Source organism: Pecten maximus, chromosome 9 (genome assembly GCF_902652985.1).
Source record: "Pecten maximus chromosome 9, xPecMax1.1, whole genome shotgun sequence".
Classification (NCBI taxonomy): Eukaryota; Metazoa; Mollusca; class Bivalvia; order Pectinida; family Pectinidae; genus Pecten; species Pecten maximus.
This window is the reverse complement of record NC_047023.1, coordinates 474,492-497,370: the sequence shown is the minus strand read 5'-3', so window position 1 is coordinate 497,370 and position 22,879 is coordinate 474,492.

The window sequence follows — 22,879 nt, the reverse complement described above, 5'->3', positions numbered from 1 at the left end:
AACTACAAACTGACCATTACTACACACAGTAAGACGTCTTTGTTGATAACTACAAACTGACCATTACTTTACACAATAAGACGTCTTTGTTGATAACTACAAACTGACCATTACTACACACAGTAAGACGTCTTTGTTGATAACTACAAACTGACCATTACTACATACAGTAAGACGTCTTTGTTGATAACTACAAACTGACCATTACTACACACAGTAAGACGTCTTTGTTGATAACTACAAACTGACCATTACTACTCACAGTAAGACGTCTTTGTTGATAACTACAAACTGACCATTACTACACACAGTAAGACGTCTTTGTTGATAACTACAAACTGACCATTACTACACACAGTAAGACGTCTTTGTTGATAACTACAAACTGACCATTACTACTCACAGTAAGACGTCTTTGTTGATAACTACAAACTGACCATTACTACACACAGTAAGACGTCTTTGTTGATAACTACAAACTGACCATTACTACACACAGTAAGATGTATTTGTTGATAACTACAAACTAACCATTACTACACACAGTAGGATGTCTTTGTTGATAACTACAAACTGACCATTACTACACACAGTAAGATGTCTTTGTTGATAACTACAAACTGACCATTACTACACACAGTAAGACGTCTTTGTTGATAACTACAAACTGACCATTACTACACACAGTAAGACGTCTTTGTTGATAACTATAAACTGACCATTACTACACACAGTACACTGTCTTTCTTGATAACTACAAACTGACCATTACTACACACAGTAAGATGTCTTTGTTGATAACTACAAACTGACCATTACTACACACAGTAAGATGTCTTTGTTGATAACTACAAACTGACCATTACTACACACAGTAAGACGTCTTTGTTGATAACTACAAACTGACCAGAACTACACACAGTAAGACGTCTTTGTTGATAACTACAAACTGACCATTACTACACACAGTAAGACGTCTTTGTTGATAACTACAAACTGACCATTACTACACACAGTAAGACGTCTTTGTTGATAACTACAAACTGACCATTACTACACACAGTAAGACGTCTTTGTTGATAACTACAAACTGACCAGTACTACACACAGTAAGACGTCTTTGTTGATAACTACAAACTGACCATTACTACACACAGTAAGACGTCTTTGTTGATAACTACAAACTGACCATTACTACACACAGTAAGACGTCTTTGTTGATAACTACAAACTGACCATTACTACACACAGTAAGACGTCTTTGTTGATAACTACAAACTGACCATTACTACACACAGTAAGACGTCTTTGTTGATAACTACAAACTAACCAGTACTACACACAGTAAGACGTCTTTGTTGATAACTACAAACTGACCATTACTACACACAGTAAGACGTCTTTGTTGATAACTACAAACTGACCATTACTACACACAGTAAGACGTCTTTGTTGATAACTACAAACTGACCATTACTACACACAGTAATACGTCTTTGTTGATAACTACAAACTGACCATTACTACACACAGTAAGACGTCTTTGTTGATAACTACAAACTGACCATTACTACACACAGTAAGACGTCTTTGTTGATAACTACAAACTGACCATTACTACACACAGTAAGACGTCTTTGTTGATAACTACAAACTGACCATTACTACACACAGTAAGACGTCTTTGTTGATAACTACAAACTAACCAGTACTACACACAGTAAGACGTCTTTGTTGATAACTACAAACTGACCATTACTACACACAGTAAGACGTCTTTGTTGATAACTACAAACTAACCAGTACTACACACAGTAAGACGTCTTTGTTGATAACTACAAACTGACCATCACTACACACAGTAATACGTCTTTGTTGATAACTACAAACTGACCATCACTACACACAGTAATACGTCTTTGTTGATAACTACAAACTGATCATTACTACACACAGTAAGACGTCTTTGTTGATAACTACAAACTGACCATTACTACACACAGTAATACGTCTTTGTTGATAACTACAAACTGATCATTACTACACACAGTAATACGTCTTTGTTGATAACTACAAACTGATCATTACTACACACAGTAAGACGTCTTTGTTGATAACTACAAACTGACCATTACTGCACACAGTACAATGTCTTTGTTGATAACTACAAACTGACCATTACTACACACAGTAAGACGTCTTTGTTGATAACTACAAACTGACCATTACTACTCACAGTAAGACGTCTTTGTTGATAACTACAAACTGACCAGTACTACACACAGTAAGACGTCTTTGTTGATAACTACAAACTAACCAGTACTACACACAGTAAGACGTCTTTGTTGATAACTACAAACTGACCATTACTACACACAGTAAGACGTCTTTGTTGATAACTACAAACTGACCATTACTACACACAGTAAGACGTCTTTGTTGATAACTACAAACTAACCATTACTACACACAGTAAGACGTCTTTGTTGATAACTACAAACTGACCATTACTACACACAGTAAGACGTCTTTGTTGATAACTACAAACTGACCATTACTACACACAGTAAGACGTCTTTGTTGATAACTACAAACTGACCATTACTACACACAGTAAGACGTCTTTGTTGATAACTACAAACTGACCATTACTACACACAGTAATACGTCTTTGTTGATAACTACAAACTGACCATTACTACACACAGTAAGACGTCTTTGTTGATAACTACAAACTGACCAGTACTACACACAGTAAGACGTCTTTGTTGATAACTACAAACTGACCATTACTACACACAGTAAGATGTCTTTGTTGATAACTACAAACTAACCAGTACTACACACAGTAAGACGTCTTTGTTGAAAACTACTAATTTCCACAAAATCATACCGAAAGATAACCTCGTATCCTCGTTATGCTGATAGACGTGACGATAGTGACACACAGACCTTGATTTTCCATGAGAAACGGAACTGCCACTTCCCGTGTGTTAAGTTCACGGCTCCCACCCGCAGCTAAACATGACCGAAAGCTATGTCGTTAATACCGGCTACCATCGTATAAAGCCCACGAGAAGGGGACTAGCACTTTAATCTATGAAGTATTGTCATCATCATGTAGGGTATATGTATGATACAGGGTTGTTTTTACAAAGGATATACATATATATTTACATTTTGGTGGCAAAGCCACGATATAATTGACACCCTAAAGTGACATCAATCCATGCCGCGCATGAATATATTCACCCACCGGAACTACTTGTAACTAACGTAAACAATCATGGCTCTATGAAGAAAGCCTAGGACAACGTCGTTTTGTTAATTTGTTTATGTTAATTTAAAAGTTTCAAAAAGAAATTTTATACAATATTGTTACACAAATAAGGAACAGATACGTATACAATACATAACTTATAGATCGGGGACACATACGTATACAATACATAACTTATAGATCAGGGACACATACGTATACAATACATAACTTATAGATCGGGGACACATACGTATACAATACACAACGTATAGATCGGGGACACATACGTATACAATACATGACTTATAGATCGGGGACACATACGTATACAATACACGACTTATAGATCAGGGACACATACGTATACAATACATGACTTATAGATCAGGGACACATACGTATACAATACATGACTTATAGATCAGGGACACATACGTATACAATACACAACTTATAGATCGGGGACACATACGTATACAATACATAACGTATAGATCAGGGACACATACGTATACAATACATAACTTATAGATCAGGGACACATACGTATACAATACATAACTTATAGATCAGGGACACATACGTATACAATACATGTCTGTCGGGGACACATACGTATACAATACATGACTTATAGATCAGGGACACATACGTATACAATACATGACTTATAGATCAGGGACACATACGTATACAATACATAACTTATAGATCGGGGACACATACGTATACAATACATAACGTATAGATCAGGGACACATACGTATACAATACATAACTTATTGATCGGGGACACATACGTATACAATACATAACGTATAGATCAGGGACACATACGTATACAATACATAACTTATTGATCGGGGACACATACGTATACAATACATAACTTATTGATCGGGGACACATACGTATACAATACATAACTTATTGATCGGGGACACATACGTATACAATACATAACGTATAGATCGGGGACACATACGTATACAATACATGTCTGTCGGGGACACATACGTATACACTACATGTCTGTCGGGGACACATACGTATACAATACATAACTTATAGATCGGGGACACATACGTATACAATACATAACTTATAGATCAGGGACACATACGTATACAATACATAACTTATTGATCGGGGACACATACGTATACAATACATAACGTATAGATCGGGGACACATACGTATACAATACATGACTTATAGATCAGGGACACATACGTATACAATACATAACTTATAGATCGGGGACACATACGTATACAATACATAACGTATAGATCAGGGACACATACGTATACTATACATGACTTATAGATCAGGGACACATACGTATACAATACATGTCTGTCGGGGACACATACGTATACAATACATAACTTATAGATCAGGGACACATACGTATACAATACATAACTTATAGATCAGGGACACATACGTATACAATACATGTCTGTCGGGGACACATACGTATACAATACATAACTTATAGATCAGGGACACATACGTATACAATACATAACGTATAGATCGGGGACACATACGTATACAATACATGACTTATAGATCGGGGACACATACGTATACAATACATGACTTATAGATCAGGGACACATACGTTTACAATACATGTCTGTCGGGGACACATACGTATACAATACATAACTTATAGATCAGGGACACATACGTTTACAATACATGTCTGTCGGGGACACATACGTATACAATACATGTCTTATAGATCAGGGACACATACGTATACAATACATGTCTGTCGGGGACACATACGTTTACAATACATGTCTGTCGGGGACACATACGTTTACAATACATGTCTGTCGGGGACACATACGTTTACAATACATGTCTGTCGGGGACACATACGTATACAATACACAACGTATAGATCGGGGACACATACGTATACAATACACAACGTATAGATCGGGGACACATACGTATACAATACATGTCTTATAGATCAGGGACACATACGTTTACAATACATGTCTGTCGGGGACACATACGTTTACAATACATGTCTGTCGGGGACACATACGTTTACAATACATGTCTGTCGGGGACACATACGTTTACAATACATGTCTTATAGATCGGGGACACATACGTATACAATACACAACGTATAGATCGGGGACACATACTTATACAATACATAACTTATAGATCGGGGACACATACGTATACAATACATAACTTATAGATCAGGGACACATACGTATACAATACATGACTTATAGATCAGGGACACATACGTATACAATACATAACGTATAGATCGGGGACACATACTTATACAATACATAACTTATAGATCGGGGACACATACGTATACAATACATAACTTATAGATCAGGGACACATACGTATACAATACATGACTTATAGATCAGGGACACATACGTATACAATACATAACTGATAGATCGGGGACATATACGTATACAATACATGACTTATAGATCGTGGAGACATACGTATACAATACATGACTTATAGATCAGGGACACATACGTATACAATACACGACTTATAGATCAGGGACACATACGTATACAATACATGACTTATAGATCAGGGACACATACGTATACAATACATGACTTATAGATCAGGGACACATACGTATACAATACATAATTTATAGATCGGGGACACACACGTATACAATACACGACTTATAGATCAGGGACACATACGTATACAATACATAATTTATAGATCGGGGACACTTACGTATACAATACACGACTTATAGATCAGGGACACATACGTATACAATACATGACTTATAGATCAGGGACACATACGTATACAATACATAATTTATAGATCGGGGACACTTACGTATACAATACACGACTTATAGATCAGGGACACATACGTATACAATACATAACTTATTGATCGGGGACACATACGTATACAATACATAACTTATAGATCAGGGACACATACGTATACAATACATAACTTATAGATCGGGGACACATACGTATACAATACATAACTTATTGATCGGGGACACATACGTATACAATACATAACTTATTGATCGGGGACACATACGTATACAATACATAACTTATATATCGGGGACACATACGTATACAATACATAACTTATAGATCAGGGACACATACGTATACAATACATAACGTATAGATCGGGGACACATACGTATACAATACATGTCTGTCGGGGACACATACGTATACAATACATGACTTATAGATCAGGGACACATACGTATACAATACATGTCTGTCGGGGACACATACGTATACAATACATGTCTGTCGGGGACACATACGTATACAATACATAACTTATTGATCGGGGACACATACGTATACAATACATAACTTATATATCGGGGACACATACGTATACAATACATAACTTATAGATCAGGGACACATACGTATACAATACATAACTTATAGATCGGGGACACATACGTATACAATACATGTCTGTCGGGGACACATACGTATACAATACATAACTTATAGATCGGGGACACATACGTATACAATACACGACTTATAGATCAGGGACACATACGTATACAATACATGACTTATAGATCGGGGACACATACGTATACAATACACGACTTATAGATCAGGGACACATACGTATACAATACATAACGTATAGATCGGGGACACATACGTATACAATACATAACTTATAGATCGGGGACACATACGTATACAATACACAACTTATAGATCAGGGACACATACGTATACAATACATAACTTATAGATCAGGGACACATACGTATACAATACATAACGTATAGATCAGGGACACATACGTATACAATACATAACTTATAGATCAGGGACACATACGTATACAATACATGTCTGTCGGGGACACATACGTATACAATACATAACTTATAGATCGGGGACACATACGTATACAATACATGACTTATAGATCGGGGAGACATACGTATACAATACATGACTTATAGATCAGGGACACATACGTATACAATACATAACGTATAGATCAGGGACACATACGTATACAATACATAACTTATAGATCAGGGACACATACGTATACAATACATAACTTATAGATCGGGGACACATACGTATACAATACATAACTTATAGATCGGGGACACATACGTATACAATACATAACTTATAGATCGGGGACACATACGTATACAATACATGACTTATATATCGGGGACACATACGTATACAATACATGACTTATATATCGGGGACACATACGTATACAATACATGTCTGTCGGGGACACATACGTAGACACATCATTTGTCAACCAAAGGGCTAGTGTACTGCTTCAACATTTAACTGACAGGAATATGGTTAATGTTGCGAATCTTCCTGTTCGGACAGGTCCATCATATACATGGACAAACAAAAACCGCACTTCGAAAACCTTGATCGATTATATCGCTATCCCGTCGTACATATCAAGTTTTATCAAATCATGTGAAATTGACGGTACATGCTCATATGCAGTTTCCGACCATCTTCCCGTACTTGCTATGATTGATGAGTCAGCCTTTCCGAAAAAAGAAAAACTAAACGAGGAAGGATATCCTAAATGGCAAAAAGCGTCGAGAATACAATTAAATCTTTATTCTGAAGAACTTGAACAGTTGTTACTAAAATTAAACTCGTTAGACGACTATAACTTTAAATGTCCCCCGGCATTTATAGACAGCTACGTTGAAAATATTATACGTGCGATGACAGTGGCATCTGCCGAGAACATTCCTATCGGAACATTTAAAACTCATTTAAATCCGTACTGGACAAAACATCAATTAAATCATCATCATTTCAGTATGCGTCAAGCCAGAAGAGAATGGAAAGCCGATGGGAAGCCAAGGGCAGACTCCGACGCAACTAAATACAAAACATACAAGGACATGAAACGAGAATTTCGTAAACAAAAACGATATGCCGAAAAGAAATGGAAAAAAGAAAAAGAGGATGAAATAGTGAAATCCGCTGAGGTCGACATCCAGGATTTCTACAGAACAGTACGAAAACAACGCGGAAAGACGCCAAATGACAACCCTCTCATATACAGGGACAAGGTGGCAACAGATGATCGGAGTAAGTGTGAACTGTGGGCTCTATACTATGGCGATCTCTTATCGCCGGATCCGGATGACTTGTTTGATGAAAACTTTAAAGCTGAAATGGATGAGAGAATTCGAGAGTATCTCCTATTACCATCGTCGCGAACTGAAAATACGCTTGAAAACGAAATAACAGAAAACGAACTGAAAAACCAAATAAGAAAATTAAAATTTAGTAAATCCCCCGGACATGATGGTATATGTAATGAACATTTGAAATATGGTGGACAAACTCTCACAAAATCATTATGCGTTCTTTTCAATTTCATTTTGTCTACAGAATACGTCCCACAGTCATTTAAGAAAGGAACTGTCATACCAATTTTCAAAGGAGGAAATAAAAATCCTTCCGACCCATCAAGTTTTAGAGGAATTACACTGACATCGTCAATTGGTAAACTTTTTGAAAAAGTTTTGCTGGAAAGAATGGAACAATGGGTTATACAGAAAAAGATCAATTTCCCACACCCTCTACAATTTGGCTTCAGAAAGGACATGGGCTCGATTCCTGCAATATTCACGTTAAAAGAAACTGTGTCATTCTTTTCTGAAAGGAAATCCCCACTTTATATCGCCTTTCTTGATAATGAAAAGGCGTTCGACAGGATATGGCTAAATGGATTATTTCATAAATTATACGAACTTGGTATTCAAGGGAACCTATGGAAAGTTTTATTCAACTCCTATATGGACACAACAGTATGTATTCGACTGAAGGGTGAATTTAGCGACTACGTTCAAGTGACGCGCGGGGTCGGTCAGGGAAAAGTATTGAGCGCATTTATGTTCAAATTGTATATAGATGGTTTAATGAATAACCTATGTGAGACAAAATGTGGAATTAACATCGCAGACAGGCATATCCCTGGTCTTCTGTTGGCTGATGATACTTGCTTGATATCATCATCCAAATCCGGCCTACAAGAATTATTGGAAGTGTCAAGGACATATGCCTTCAAATGGCAATTGAAATATAACGCTGAGAAAAGTGCGATAGTCGTGTTCAATCAAAGAAATCAGCAAGAAAGTATGGAATTGTACATAGGTGGGAGCAAAATCAAAGCAAAAGAAAGTGTAATTTACGCAGGAACTATTATCTCAAATATGCATCCTCTAAATAAGTTAATAGAAAGGGCATGCGGAAAATTACGGAAGTCTTTCCACTCGCTGCGGGATATCGGTCTCCGGTTTGGGGAAATTAATCCGATAGCGTCTGCCACTATTTGGAAACGCGTGATTGTACCAACTGGAATGTACGCGTGTGAGATGTGGGGAGAGACACGAGGCACATATCTGGACAAACTTGAAATAACGCAAAGGAAATGCTGTCGCATTCTGCAAGGGTTTGATAAAAACTCACCGTCTGAAAGCACTACAGAAACTCTTGGAATATGTAGAATGATGCATTATATAGATAGACATAGATTATTGTTTTTTGGAAGACTTTGTTTAACAGATACATCAAAAATTCATAAACAGCTGTTAAACTTTAATATAGGAATTTTTCTCACTTTTGGTCTTGCGGAATGCACGGAAATATTCCGGACAATGATAACTACACTTTACAAATATGGCCTAGAAGAATTCTTAAACAGTTTTATTAAGTATGGATGCTTCCCTAGTAAACTTGCTTGGAAATACACAGTGAGAAATACTATTCAAAATACTGCGGAACGAGACTGGAAAGAGCGTATAATGCGGCGGACAGATCTGAATCGCTTCCGAAATATACATGTACGAATATCTCCACATAAACTTTGGCTGTTGAGCTTAGCGTTACCCGACATGGTCCTAGAATTTGGATTTCTAATTAAACTCGGATCACTACCCATTACCAGTTGTGTGTGCGACTCTTGTAAAGAACACGTTAGTGACATCGTGAAGCACATAATAATAGACTGTCGAGTTTATTTTGATGTAAGAGACGCTCTACAAACATTAATAGTAAATCTACTTCCGGTTGTACAGAGTGTCAATATTTTGGGTGACGATGATAGACTTACACATTTTCTACTTGGAGGAGAAACTATGGCATTGACAGTGAGTCCTGAACATTGGAAACTACTCATGTTGGAGTCTGCGAAAACGTTTTACAAAATGAAACCAGCATTAACGTATTGGTTACACCGACTGTAGAGGTGTATCTATATTGGAACTGTGTGAATATATATATATAAAGTCAAGAAATAGTTCAATTAATCGATAATAACATTTGAACGTGACGAGAAATGTTATGAATTAAAGGGAACAAATTGTAATGTAAATATCAATAATATATCAAAGACACGTAAATGTCATATATATTTCAATATTGTATTATTTTTCATAATCTTCACTTGTTGGAGGAAATAAAGATATTCAATTCAATTCAATTCATAACTTATAGATCAGGGACACATACGTATACAATACATGTCTGTCGGGGACACATACGTATACAATACATAACTTATAGATCAGGGACACATACGTATACAATACATAACTTATAGATCAGGGACACATACGTATACAATACATAACGTATAGATCAGGGACACATACGTATACTATACATGACTTATAGATCAGGGACACATACGTATACAATACATAACTTATAGATCGGGGACACATACGTATACAATACATAACTTATAGATCGGGGACACATACGTATACAATACATAACGTATAGATCAGGGACACATACGTATACAATACATAACTTATAGATCGGGGACACATACGTATACAATACATAACTTATAGATCGGGGACACATACGTATACAATACATAACGTATAGATCAGGGACACATACGTATACAATACATAACTTATAGATCAGGGACACATACGTATACAATACATAACTTATAGATCGGGGACACATACGTATACAATACATGTCTGTCGGGGACACATACGTATACAATACATAACTTATAGATCAGGGACACATACGTATACAATACATAACTTATAGATCGGGGACACATACGTATACAATACATAACTTATAGATCGGGGACACATACGTATACAATACATAACTTATAGATCCGGGACACATACGTATACAATACATGTCTGTCGGGGACACATACGTATACAATACATAACTTATAGATCGGGGACACATACGTATACAATACATAACTTATAGATCAGGGACACATACGTATACAATACATGTCTGTCGGGGACACATACGTATACAATACATGACTTATAGATCAGGGACACATACGTATACAATACATAACTTATAGATCGGGGACACATACGTATACAATACATGACTTATAGATCAGGGACACATACGTATACAATACATAACTTATAGATCGGGGACACATACGTATACAATACATGACTTATAGATCGGGGACACATACGTATACAATACACGACTTATAGATCAGGGACACATACGTATACAATACATAACTTATAGATCGGGGACACATACGTATACAATACATAACTTATAGATCAGGGACACATACGTATACAATACATGTCTGTCGGGGACACATACGTATACAATACATGTCTTATAGATCAGGGACACATACGTATACAATACATGTCTGTCGGGGACACATACGTATACAATACATGTCTGTCGGGGACACATACGTATACAATACATGACTTATAGATCGGGGACACATACGTATACAATACATAACTTATAGATCGGGGACACATACGTATACAATACATAACTTATAGATCAGGGACACATACGTATACAATACATAACTTATAGATCAGGGACACATACGTATACAATACATAACTTATAGATCGGGGACACATACGTATACAATACATGACTTATAAATCGGGGACACATACGTATACAATACATGTCTGTCGGGGACACATACGTATACAATACATAACTTATAGATCAGGGACACATACGTATACAATACATAACGTATAGATCAGGGACACATACGTATACAATACATAACTTATAGATCAGGGACACATACGTATACAATACATAACTTATAGATCGGGGACACATACGTATACAATACATAACGTATAGATCAGGGACACATACGTATACAATACATAACTTATTGATCGGGGACACATACGTATACAATACATAACTTATAGATCAGGGACACATACGTATACAATACATGTCTGTCGGGGACACATACGTATACAATACATGACTTATAGATCGGGGACACATACTTATACAATACATAACTTATAGATCGGGGACACATACGTATACAATACATGTCTGTCGGGGACACATACGTATACAATACATAACGTATAGATCCGGGACACATACGTATACAATACATAACTTATAGATCAGGGACACATACGTATACAATACATGTCTGTCGGGGACACATACGTATACAATACATGTCTGTCGGGGACACATACGTATACAATACATGTCTGTCGGGGACACATACGTATACAATACATAACTTATAGATCAGGGACACATACGTATACAATACATAACTTATAGATCAGGGACACATACGTATACAATACATGTCTGTCGGGGACACATACGTATACAATACATGTCTGTCGGGGACACATACGTATACAATACATAACTTATAGATCGGGGACACATACGTATACAATACATAACTTATAGATCAGGGACACATACGTATACAATACATAACTTATAGATCAGGGACACATACGTATACAATACATGTCTGTCGGGGACACATACGTATACAATACATAACGTATAGATCAGGGACACATACGTATACAATACATAACGTATAGATCAGGGACACATACGTATACAATACATGTCTGTCGGGGACACATACGTATACACTACATGTCTGTCGGGGACACATACGTATACACTACATGTCTGTCGGGGACACATACGTATACAATACATAACGTATAGATCAGGGACACATACGTATACAATACATAACTTATAGATCGGGGACACATACGTATACAATACATAACTTATAGATCGGGGACACATACGTATACAATACATAACTTATAGATCGGGGGCATATACGTATACAATGCATGACTTATAGATCGGGGAGACATACGTACATGTATACGATACATGTCTGCACGATGGTGCCTAGAAAAGATGAGAATAAGACCATGTGGTCATGAAGTGAAAGCGTCCCCATTCCGCATTGTCAAATCAGGGTTAGATCATGTTTTGAAAATGAGAACCAGGATGGTGACGAGAGAATCAACAGGCGTTTTAACGAACATCAAACGGATATGACGTCATATAACACAAGGAAATAGAATGAGACCATGAAATCGACCATAAATATGTCCATGCTCTTGAACAATCTGCATCTCTCGAAGTGTTTAAGATTACTATAGATGGATCTAATACAAAATAGTACATATAATTAGCCTAACAATACCAATACATGTGTACACAGTATACCACCCTCTCTGTAGTTTCTGTAATGTGTATGCAGAAATCATCCTAATCTCTTCTTTTTTTTGTAGAGAATTTCTGGGGAAGATTTTCAAACATGGTTCCGGAACAAAACAAGCTAATCGACAAATACAAACTGCTGATATAATCTTCGAAAAAGAAATAAATAAAGCAAGAAAGACTATTTTCAAATTAATTTAATTGAGAAATTGTTCATCCGTAAGCAAAAAACTGTACCGGAACCGTCCGAACATTGCTGGTTTAAAAGAAAATAAGATGACAGCAATTTTAATGAGAAACGGAAAATATACCTGCAGCAGCTACCTCCATTTCATTGTATGTGTGTACAATGCTCTAAAACGTCACGTGAGCCCTACCCACCGAGTATCATAATATGACAGCAACCCAAGGATTCTTATTGAATTTAGAAATCCAACATAAAAGAGGCATGTCTCATCGCTATCATTAGCCATTCATTGGAAACTTACAGTTCTGAAGAATAATCAGCTTGTGTTTTGCATTTTTAAAGATAAAAAGTCTTATTTAGCAAGTTTACCCGGGTTACCTCTTTTGTCAGCAAGAAATATATAACGGTGTTTACGAGAATTGAGATAAAGGATTCTTTATCAGCAGGCACAATCGCAATCTTGTTGATGGTTGATTGACATCAGGATAAAGACATAGTAACACGATGATTGTATTCCCGTATGCAAAATAATCCAATCCATAGGATATACAAGTATATTGGAATCCACATTCCATAGAATAATCCAATCCATAGGATATACAAGTATATTGGAACCACATTCCATAGAATAATCCAATCCATAGGATATACAAGTATATTGGAATCCACATTCCAGAGAATAATCCAATCCATAGGATATGCAAGTATATTGGAATCCACATTCCATAGAATAATCCAATCCATAGGATATACAAGTATATTGGAACCACATTCCAGAGAATAGGAATATTTTTCCATACTTTTGTAAAAAGCTCTACGATTTTAGATAAGATTGCCTTTGTTACATATGCTAACGCTGTTTATACTATTTACTGTAAGGCATTTGGTATCGCCTATAGCCCGTATCGGAAAGTAGTTCGATACCTACAACACGTGTCAACAAGCGGAGTTGTTGATGATGCCCATCAATATATAAAAAATAAATATCAAACTAGTGTAAATCAGACTTGGTATCCGATACTTATACCATACACAAATGTCGTAGTCTAGATGATAATATTCATTGGCGTCGCTTGTAGATTGGTAAACTGATTTTCATTGGTGTCGTTTGTAGACTGGTAAACTGATTTTCATTGGTGTCGTTTGTAGACTGGTAAACTGATTTTCATTGGTGTAGTTTGTAGACTAGTAAACTGATTTTCATTGGTGTAGTTTGTAGACTAGTAAACTGATTTTCATTGGTGTAGTTTGTAGACCGTTAAACTGATCTTTATTGGTGTACAATATTTCAGCTAAAAACGATAAAGAAAGATAGCCGACTATCATACTTAACTTCACACAAGGAGCAGACCATGTCTGCTACACAATTTTAAATGTCATGGTGAACATATTCTTGTCTGATAATCGCCAACTTTTAAATGAGTGCTAAAGGTTCAGCTGTCATGGTCTAAAATAACCTCACCGAGAAAATATCAATAATATTGGTTTGATTAAGCGACATTTTCAAAATGCCAGTTGTCATTAGCCAATGATTAATTGTCCCTCGTGAAATCTCGTGTGTGATAGACACGGCATAATAATGTCACGTTTGATGATGTAAAATAAAACGTTTTTATTCGACCTTTTTTCCGAGTAGTGCTCTGTTTCGCTAGCCTTTCTTGAAGACCTAAGCCATACTAACGTTATAATTTCAGAGAATCATTTCCATATCAAGCACTATGGACGATGTATGATTGCTCGATATGCCTATTTTCAATGAGACTGCGCGAATTATCTCAAAGCGTCGTCTAACAGGTAGGTGAAAAAATCGACATAATAACAACGTTGTCATTAAAACTCAAACTGGAGAAATCGAGGAGAAAAACAACAACAACAATCTGGAGAGCGTGGCAAAATTGTAAGGCTAATAAACGTAAAATATCAGTGTATGTATTTCATTGTATGACGCTATAAACGGCGAGCTAGATAAACAAATTTATTACATTTTTACCAGTGAAATATCAAAAATTATTCATTCTATAAAAGTGATATTTTTCACTTGTGAAGAATATCATATTTTTCACTAGTGAAAAATATCACTTTTGCTGATTTGACCAATCAAATTAATGATTAGAAAATACCAAAATAATTGACCAATCAGAAAGCCCGACATATATGTCAGCACCTGGACAGGGGAAACTACTTTTGTTGTTTACAAATTATCGCTGTAGTCCTAGTTAGCATACGGGGTAGGGTTTTCGTTGATAAAAAATGTAATAAACAGAATATCTAACAGTGTCTTCAGTAAAACCAAATATATTTCACTCGTGTGGCTAATATTTTGATATTTTTCACTCGTGCTGCGCACTCGTGAAAAATATCAAAATATTAGCCCCACTCGTGAAATATATTTGGTATTATTTCAGTATTACCTGTCCAGGTGCTGACATATATGTCGGGCTTTCTGATTGGTCAATTATTTTGGTATTTTCTAATCATTAATTTGATTGGTCAAATCAGCAAAAGTGATATTTTTCACTGCGCACTCGTGAAAAATATCAAAATATTAGCCCCACTCGTGAAACATATTTGGTATTACTGAAGAAACTGTTAGATATCCTCTATACATCTAAATGTAAATACTTACTTGTTTGACCACTATATACGGCGAGCGAGATAAAAAAGAAAAAACAGTAAGGCAATAATAAGGATGAGTAGATAAAACAAGAGACAGCATCTATTGGGAATTTTGACCTCACTTTTACTGTGGGTGGGCTGTAAAGGAATAAAAAAAACATACCAAATGTTCAAGAGCATTATAGATAGGAAATGATATCCACTTTCACTTGATTTTTTGTTTCGGGAAGAGAACGTAGGGCCATATCATCATGTGTATATCGGAATCCATGTCAACGCAGAAAATAAAGTTAATTTTAATAGTTTAAGATACGTAGAACTGGCGCTAACATAAAGTTACAAAGATTGTAACCAATTTCCACCAATAGACCAAGTAAAATTTGTCAACACCATTTTCTCACATGTCCTGGTCTGATGTCCGTGATACCTTATCATCAAGCGTAACACTGTTAGCTGTATACAATTATTACTTATATCTGTATAGAAACAAAGAGTACCGGCATCTACCTAGATCAACAGAGTTGTCCAATAGAGAGAGCTTTTTTTCATATAACGTAAAATTATATTGCTTGGTGATAAGCTCTGTTGGCATCACGTGATCCTGTTGGCGGAATTCTAGTCATCCAAGAGGTTTCATGTTATCCTGTTGGCGGAAATCTAGTCGTCCAAGAGGTATCACGTGATCCTGTTGGCGGAATTATAGTCCCAGAGGTCTCACGTTATTTCTTTGTTGAATTCAAATCTCACCTTATACTGCATGCCACGGTTTCAAATATACTTTTTTCATTTGATAGAAAATGTGAGTTGGGTTATTTTTTTTTATTTTTCAACGTCTGAATTTCCCCATTTTCCTAGCCGATTAGCCCTAGAATGACAAAACATCTGTATGTTTACGTCAGTTTTTATGATGAACCGATGGTAAACATATCTAACGTACTGTTTACTTGTTATCTTTGAATAAACTTTACATCAGACAAAAACAACAAAGAATATTGACATAATGACGAAAGAATAATTCCAATTCAAAAGCGATTTAACTAGGGCAGATTATAGACAGAGCTATAGATTTGTAACGAGACTCGTGAAAAGGAGAATACGACCAGGGGCTCATGAAGAGAGGCGTCTTTCGCTTCATCGACGGCACCCGCCATACATACGTAGGTTAAATCGTAATTGATTTCTCCGCCAGTAACCGAAATTTGTCATGGAAATCATGATATTAGGAACAAAACACTGAATATTGAATCAACTGAGATATGTATACACAGTAATAAGGGGATGCATGGATATTATTTTCAAAAAATGGATAAATTGATAATTGGGACATTAATAATTAATCCATTGATAATTGGGACATTGATAATTGGGACATTTATGACATCACGTTTATCTTACCGTATAGTTGTAAGTTGTGCCTGTTAGTAACGTAGAGAGTTAAGATCGACTGGTTTTGAGAATTAAGATCGACTGGTTTTGAGAGTTAAGATGGGCTGGTTTTGAGAGTTAAGATCGACTGGTTTTGAGAGTTAAGATCGACTGGTTTTGAGAATTAAGATCGACTGGTGTTGAGAGTTAAAATGGACTGGTTTTGAGAGTTAAGATCGACTGGTTTTGAGAGTTAAGATCGACTGGTTTTGAGAGTTAAGATCGACTGGTTTTGAGAATTAAGATCGACTGGTGTTGAGAGTTAAAATGGACTGGTTTTGAGAGTTAAGATGGACTGGTTTTGAGAGTTAAGATCGACTGGTTTTGAGAATTAAGATAGATTGGTTTTGAGAATTAAGATCGACTGGTTTTGAGAGTTAAGATCGACTGGTTTTGAGAGTTAAGATCGACTGGTTTTGAGAGTTAAGATGGACTGGTTTTGAGAGTTAAGATGGACTGGTTTTGAGAGTTAAGATCGACTGGTTTTGAGAGTTAAGATCGACTAGTTTTGAGAGTTAAGATCGACTGGTTTTGAGAGTTAAGATCGACTGGTTTTGAGAGTTAAGATCGACTGGTTTTGACGCGTCTTGATTTTCAAGAAAAACCAACCGGTCAGTAAAATAATGAACCGATTGTCATGAAATTTGGCATGAATGATCTTTGCGCCACTATTTGGCTTGTTACACATTTTTGTCCGTGCTTAGTTTCTTAATATCTAGACATTTTAAAGAAAACACGCTTTTTTTCAAAATAGGCGAGTATCTAGTAAGAGTGATGGAAACATTGCCATAATTTTCTGTAAATGTTAAGTGGTTACAGAGAGAATCCTGTTTTCGTTGAAAAACATGACTTTAAAGTAAGAATCTTATTTATGGGACATTTCTATTTCACCAAAATATTGAAATTCGACCATTTATTAAAAAAAAAAAAAAAAAAGAAAAGAAAACTGTTTTGTCATGAATGGCCCATAAAGGTTTACCTATCTATGAATGACATCGTCAATTTACCTCTAGGTGAAATTGAAGGACTTCGCGAGGTCTCTGTTACCGGTTCTGATAAGCTCTTCAATATAAAGAGCTTCGTATGAAAACTAAAACAATATGACCAGGAGAGGGACACAGTTCCTATGGGTATGATAAAACCCTGGAGTATCTGGTCACGAAATTAACCAATATCTTGTCGATCAGAAGTTCAATCGTTCTCACTATTTTATATTCTGTGGATTTTATGTGCCTACTCGTAAGGGGGATTCCTGTGTGTTGTTTTATGACTCAGGACTACTTCAAGTGTAGGGCCTCCGTTACGTTTTGAACACCTATTCCAGTACACAAGAAACTACTTAAGAGAAACAATGGAGACTGCAAGATCCTAAGTAAAAATGGAATTATTCTTTTTATGAATATATAACAATATATACACTAATAAAGTAAATGTATTCCATTATCAAAATTTAAGTGGTTGTTATTTGTAAGTGTATGCTTTATAATGCCATACAATAGTGTTGGCATGTGGGGATAATTTGGACAAGCTCATGTTGTTTCTCGTTTCACTTTGACGTCTCCATACTTCGTTATTTCTGCTATAACGTACACAGTTTAACGTTAATCTTATTTAACGCGATTGAAAGATGCCGCTAAATTATAATTGCGCTTGTTGTAGTTTATCTACATCAGTTTCTATGACAACCACAGGTGCTTGCATAGAAAATATGAATTTAAAAAAATATATATATGGCAGAGGACTTTGAGGTAGCGTGTACTGTGGAAATCACAAGGTTGGCAACTCCGTCACGAGCGAAATGGCACCCAATCTCACTTCAATCGACTAAAAAACACATTTATTCAAACTGTCACAGTGCACACTATTTGCGACCGTCATCAAGAAGCATCATCTTTTATAACATACCCTGTCACTCAATACGAATTGTTACATCTAAAACACAATAATCCGTGAAAACATTGCCGAATTCCTCTTTCAGGACACCATTTTCCAAACTACTCCCTAAACATTTTCCGCGCTGGAAGGATGCCGCTAAATCATAATTGTGCTTATTGAAGTTTATCTAATTAGTTTCTATGACAACCAGTGTTGGTGTGCTAATTCACCATCACTAATCAGATTAAGTACGTTTAAAGTACAATGTATATACATCTACTACAACTAATTTTTCCTTCTTTGAATTGTGATATTTCTATGCCTTTTCTACCATTTGTATAATTCAGAGTTATTGTCAAAGCTGCATTGTATGAAAGTTGATGGAGTAGATCTGATCATGAATAGTAGCGTTCAGGGATTATGTACATAAATAACAATAGCCTTTGGTTCCTAGGTGATTTGTTTCTAGATGTTTGGTGCCAGTTACTGTTGTTAGGAATATATACGTACACTTGGTGACACTTTACATCGATTTCTAGACTAGGAACGCCGCAAACTGACCAGAATAAGGTTGCGCAATAGGGAAATCATTGGGTAATAATGCTAGCTTATAGCGTTTGTAGTACGACCCCGTACGACTAGACACCTTTCCGTCCCTATCTCTACACAGTCTGTTCCGTGGAGAATCGGCCAAACTCATCCTGTATAAATAGACAAATATTTTATCAAAATTCTATCTTTTTTGTATTTATTTCCAGGGTTAGTTTGTAAAAGTTACCTGTTAGTATTTTCTGGATATATCTGTATATCATCTGATCCTGTGACTTTTCCTTTTAACACTTAAATGTTTTCAAAATATGAAAATTCTAAATATGCCATCATTGCTTCTGTGTCATTTTAAAATGCTTTACACAACATATCATTTATGACAACACTATGGAGTCTTTCTTCAGTGCTGAATCAGATTTTCAGACATCACTTCTGAATCTTCTCAAACATGACTTCGGAACTCATCATTTCGGGATCTTTCTCAAACATGACTTCGGAACTCTTCATTTCGGGATCTTTCTCAAACATGACTTCGGAACTCATCATTTCGGGATCTTTCTCAAACATGACTTCGGAACTCATCATTTCGGGATCTTTCTCAAACATGATTTCGGAACTCTTCATTTCGGGATCTTTCTCAAACATGACTTCGAAATCTCTCTAAACATCATTTTGGAATCTTTCTTAAACATCATTTCGGAATCTTTCTTAAACATCATTTCGGAATATTTTGTAAGTGCTGAATAATAATTACTGACATTATTTCGGAATCTTTTTCAAACATCTCTTCGAAATTTTTCTTAAATATCGCTTAGTCTTTCTTCAGAGCTGAATAAAATGAACACACAACACTTTCGGATATTTCTTAATCACGAATCTTTATTAGACATCATTTCTGAATTTGTATTCAGAGCTGAATAAGATTTACGGGCATGACTTTGAGATCTTACTGTGTAGAATCGATAGTCACCACTTCAGTACCTCTCTGTTTTGATCAATACATTTTAAAATGGAGATATACCACATCGTAATCTTCCGGACCACCATACCTGTGGTTATGCTTCTTGTTCCACATTTCCGCGTTCGTTTCCAAAATTGTGAGCTTTTTACGGCATGCCACACATATACCACCCCTCCCCTCCCCAATGATATAATTCATATCATACCACACATATACCACCCCTCCCCTTCCCAGTGATATAATTCACATCATGCCACACATATACCACCCCTCCCCTCACCAATGATATAATTCACATCATGCCACACATATACCACCCCTCCCCTCCCCCTCCCCAATGATATAATTCACATCATACCACAGATATACCACCCCTCCCCTCCCCAATGATATAATTCCCATCATACCACACATATACCACCCCTCCCCTCCCCCTCCCCCAATGATATAATTCACATCATACCACACATACACTACCCCTCCCCTCCCCCAATGATATAATTCCCATCATACCACACATATACCACCCCTCCCCTCCCCCAATGATATAATTCACATCATGCCACACATATACCACCCCTCCCCTCCCCTCCCCCAATGATATAATTCACATCATACCACACATATACCACCCCTCCCCTCCCCTTCCCAATGATATAATTCACATCATGCCATACATATACCACCCCTCCCCTCCCCCTCCCCCAATGATATAATTCCCATCATACCACACATATACCACCCCTCCCCTCCCCCTCCCCCAATGATATAATTCACATCATGCCATACATATACCACCCCTCCCCTCCCCCTCCCCCAATGATATAATTCCCATCATACCACACATATACCACCCCTTCCCTCCCCAATGATATAATTCACATCATGCCACACATATACCACCCCTCCCCTCCCCTCCCCCTCCCCCAATGATATAATTCACATCATGCCATACATAAACCACCCCTCCCCCAATGATATAATTCACATCATACCACGCATATACCACCCCTCCCCTCCCCCAATGATATAATTCACATCATACCACACATATACCACCCCTCCCCTCACCCTCCCCCAATGATATAATTCACATCATACCACACATATACCACCCATCCCCATCCCCCAATGATATAATTCACATCATACCACACATATACCACCCATCCCATCCCCCTCCCCCAATGATATATTCCACATCATGCCACACATATACCACCCCTCCCCTCCCCCAATGATATAATTCACATCATATCACACATATACCACCCCTCCCCCTCCCCCAATGATATAATTCACATCATGCCACACATATACCACCCCTCCCCTCCCCCAATGATATAATTCACTTCATACCACACATATACCACCCCTCCCCATCCCC